This window comes from Benincasa hispida, chromosome 3 (genome assembly GCF_027475165.1).
Source record: "Benincasa hispida cultivar pf3 chromosome 3, pf3_genome.v1.1, whole genome shotgun sequence".
NCBI classification, from domain to species: Eukaryota; Viridiplantae; Streptophyta; class Magnoliopsida; order Cucurbitales; family Cucurbitaceae; genus Benincasa; species Benincasa hispida.
This window is the reverse complement of record NC_143480.1, coordinates 9,736,581-9,741,537: the sequence shown is the minus strand read 5'-3', so window position 1 is coordinate 9,741,537 and position 4,957 is coordinate 9,736,581.

The window sequence follows — 4,957 nt, the reverse complement described above, 5'->3', positions numbered from 1 at the left end:
GACGATGAAATGAAGTCTATGTACGTCAACTCAGTCTGGGAACTTATAAATCAACTACAAGGTGTTACATTTATAGGTTGTAAGTGGATCTACAAGAGAAAACGAGACCAAACTGGCAAGGTACAAACATATAAAGCCAGACTCGTGGCAAAGGATTTTACCCAAAGAAAAGAAGTTGATTATGAAGAAACTTTTTCTCCTATTACCATGATCAAATCAATAAGAATACTTCTTGCCATTGTCACATATTATGACTATGAGATATGGAAAATGGATGTCAAGACAGCTTTTCTGAATGGCTATCTTGATGAAAGTATTTTTATATCTCAACCAGAGGGATTCGTTGAAAAAAGACAAAAACAGAAAGTCTGTAAGCTTAATCGATCCATTTATGGATTGAAACAAGCGTCCAAATCCTGGAATATAAGATTTGACACTGCGATCAAATCTTATGGCTTTGAACAGAACGTTGACGAACCTTGTGTATACAAGAAGATAGTCAACAAAGCTGTAGCATTCTTAGGTCTATATATTGATGATATCTTGCTCATTGGGAATGAGACAAGTTTTCTTGCTAACGTAAAGAAATGGTTAGTAACGCAATTGCAAATGAAATATTTGGGTGATGCTCAGTATGTTCTAGGAATACAGATATTTCAAAATCGAAAGAATAGAACCTTGGCACTATCTCAGGCATCTTATATTGACAAGATGTTGTCAAGGTATAATATGCAAAATTCCAAGAAAGGTTTATTATCTTTCAAGCATGGAATTCTTTTTTCGAAGGAACAATGTCCTAAGACACCTCAAGAGCTTGAGAAGATGAACAAAATTCCATATGCATCTACAGTTGGGAGTTTGATGTACGCTATGTTGTGTACACGTCCTGACATATGTTTTGCAGTTGGAATCGTCAGCAGGTTCCAATCTAATCTTAGACACGGTCATTGGACCGCTATAAAAAATATCCTCAAGTATCTAAGGAGAACGAGGGACAATATGCTTGTGTATGGACCTAAGGATTTGATCCTTATAGGATACACTGATTCTGATTTTCAGACTAACGTAGATTCTAGGAAATCTACCTCAGGATTAGTTTTCCCTCTTAAGGGAGGAGCTATAGTTTGGAGAAGCATCAAGCAAAGTTGTATCGCTGACTCCTCCATGGAAGCGAAATACATGGCTGCATGCGAAGCTACTAAGGAAGCAGTATGGCTACGCAAATTCTTAGATGATTTGGAAGTTGTTCCAAATATGCACCTGCCAATCACACTGTATTGTGACAACAGTGATGCAGTTGCTAACTCAAAGGAACCCAAGAGTCACAAGCGTGGAAAACATATTGAAAGAAAGTGTCATCTCATCCAGGAGATCGTACACAGAGGAGATATGCTTGTCACAAAGATAGTCTCTGAAGTTAACCTTGCTGATCCATTCACCAAGGCCCTCTCAGCTAAAGTTTTCGAGGGCCACCTAGTTGGACTAGGACTCCGACTAGTGTAATCTAGGGCAAGTGGAAGAATATCTATGGTATTATTGATGCCATAGTTTATTGTATTTTTCCCATTATGTATCTCAATATTATATTGTATATATTTGTTCTCACTAGAGTTTTAGTACAAGTGGGAGATTGTTGGGAATGTCCTAGAACTCGTAATTCGTGTTAAATAATGACTTGTTGATTTTGTATCTTATTATGAAAATCCAATAAACGCATCCTTGGCTATAATCTAAATGCTGGAACTTTATGTAGTGATATAAATAGAATCAAGTTGACAGTATATAGCCTAAATGGTCTAATAAGTATATGGATGAAATTGGGTATCTCATCTTGGTAACACTATTGGATGCGACCCACTCTATAGTTGTTACAAGAAGTTGTAAGGTGCTACAAACAATGTGATCCACAAATCGTTCATGTTGAGACATGTGAGTGGAGACATCCTATGCAATGAGTTTGCATATAGACCGGACCACGAAAATAGTAGCATATAGACTGGACCACAAAAATAGTTACTTTTCTTTATAATGACTATTTGCTGTTAAAACTGACTATTTCATTTATTATGTAACCTAGGTTAACTCGATCTTAATCCTGAGTTAGCTATAAACTCCTGTTTGTTTGGGATTATCCTTTAATCTGCAAACGGTGAGAGTAGTCCAACAACACTGTTCAATAAGCTTACCATTTTGGGGATAAGACCAGATGAATATCTAGGGGCATAGCCTTGCAAGATGGAATTCACTCCTACTTTATTTAGGGTTAGCAGATAAATTGTTCTCTTAAGTACTGATTCTAGGTCTTGAACAATCGGCGCCCCACCTTCTCATGATAGAGAAAGTTTTTCATTCATAGAGATAATGAATCAGAATTGTTCATTAGAGGACCAGTAGAAACTTAAGGAACAAGATGTATTCATAGGGGTAAAATAGTATTTTGGACCTATCTGTGATTACGAACAATCTGTGAAGGATCGACTTACTGATTATGGTTATTAAGTGGACATAATATATCTACAGTGAGGGAAGTTCAACTATGGGCTATAGTGGAGTGTCCAATTAGTTATCATCTTTATCATGCTCACACAAAGCCTATCTTCTTCTCTTCATTAGTACTCCAAGCATCAGCTGCAAGCCATGCAATTCACTTCTTTGCATGTTCATCTACAATAAATAAAGAAGTTTGGAGTGATTTGAAGAGAGCTCATATAGAAATTTTGAGAGAAAATCTCTGTGAGAAGAAAGAGTTCTTCCAATTGGGATGCTATAAGTTCTTCACTGTTCTTCATCTATTTAAGTTGTTCTTAAGTCCCAAAACTCTGTCTAAAGCTCCAAGAGGATAATGGAAAGACCTTGAGATGGTTTACGGTGATCTTTGGTGAAGACTGTTGCTGTACAATCAAGTTCTTGGAGAGTTTTTCAAAGGTATGATCTTAAAACTCTCTTTTTAGAAAAGCATGCTTTAGTTTCTGCTAAAATTAGTGAATTTGAATGCTTATGAATCCTTGATACTTCCACTGCATGTTATTTAACTCTTTCAATTATGACATCCAATCTCAACAGTCCATTTTGGTTCGAATGAACGAACTTCAAACGGTGGAAGCAAAAGATGTTGTTTTTCCTCACAATCGAGAAGGTTACCAATGATTGTATCACAAAGAAGCCAACGGTTCCGAATGAAGATCCGACTGAACAACAGATAAAAGAAGTTGCTATTGAGAAGAAAAATATTTTTTGTATAAAAATTTCATATTAAATGGTTTGACTGATGGTCTGTATGATTACTACAACACAAAGAAGACAACAAAGGAAGTTTAGGATGCCTTGCAAAAGAAATATGATACCGAGGAGGTTAGGTCAAAAAAGTATGTCGTCAATCGTTACCTTAAGTTTCAAATGATGGATGACAAATCTGTGGAGGCCCTATCCCATGAGCTACAAAAGATAGCCCATGAAATAATAAGTGAAGGTATGCATTCAAACGAGCAATTTCATTGATAAGTTGCTGTGGAAGGATTTTAGAAAACCTTGAGGCATAAGATCAAGGAGTTTTCTTTGGAGAGTCTGATCACCCAGCTGAGGATTGAGGAAGAACCCAAAAGCAAGACTAGAAGGAGAAGGTGAACATTGTTCTTTGGAAATCTGCCTCTGCTGTGATAAAGTCTGTCCAAAAGTCCAAGGGAACTAAGAGGAAATGTAAAATTTGTGGTTCCAGCAACAAAAAAAATCAGAAGAAGCAGAAACTCCTCTCAGAAGAAATGGTACAGTTTCTTTGCTTTAATTGTAATAAACCTAACACATGGTTAGGAACTGTAGAAACAAACGTCCTGTTGGTCAGGTAAACCTAACTGAAGAACCATTAGTTGCCATGATCACAAAAGTAAATGTGATCAGTGGTTTTGAGGAGTGGTGGATAGATATTGGTGCTACGCGCTATGTCTGTCACGGCCTTAGTTTCTTTAAAACTTATACTGAAACTAAGGATAAGAACTTTCTATTGGGAGATCACCACTCAACAAAAAGTTATTGGAACCAGCAAGGTAGAACTAAAGTTTACATCTGGAAAGACTCTCATCTTGAAAGATGTCCTGCACACTCTGAAGATAAGAAAGAACTTTGTCTCAGGCTATCTCCTCAACAAGGTTGGGTTTACCCAAACAATAGGGGTGGATTTATATACTCTTACTAAGAATAATGTATTCTTGGGGAAGGGTTATGCAACTGAGAGAATGTTCAAATTAAATCTAGACATAAATAAAATGAAATTTTCGGCTTATATGTTGTGTTCTTTGAATGTTTGGCATGTTAGACTTTGTCATGTTAATAAGAAATTAATTAGTAACATGATTAGACTGGAAATGATACCTAAGTTATCCATGAATGAATTGATAAATGCGAGTATTGTAGTTAGGCTTGACACTTAGTATACCTATTTCTAGACTGCAAAGCAATAGATTGCAAATGGATCCTAAGGAAAAAGCTTAGACTTGATGGAAAAGTTGACAAGTTTAAAGTCAGATTAGTAGCTAGGGTTTTAGACAAAGAGAAAACATAAACTTTTTTGACATATTCTCCCCGATCGCTAGAATTACCTCAATCCATGTTTTGATTTCTCTTGTTGCCCTTTATGACCTCATATTACATCAGATAGATGTAAAGACCGCATTCCTAAATGGTGAACTTGAAAAAGAAATTTATATGGAACAACCCGAGGGCTTTATAGTCCATGGTTAAGAAAACAAGGTTTGCAAATTAGATAAATCTCTTTATGGTCTGAAACAAGCTCTTAAGCAATGGCATGAAAAAATTGACAACCTAATCCTATCTATCTAAAGGTTTCAAAGTCAACGAAAGTTATGAATGCATCTACTACAAGGTTAAAAATGATCTTGGCACGATCTTATGTTTGTATGTAAATGATTTGTTGATCTTTGGATCGAACTTACATGTTATAAAT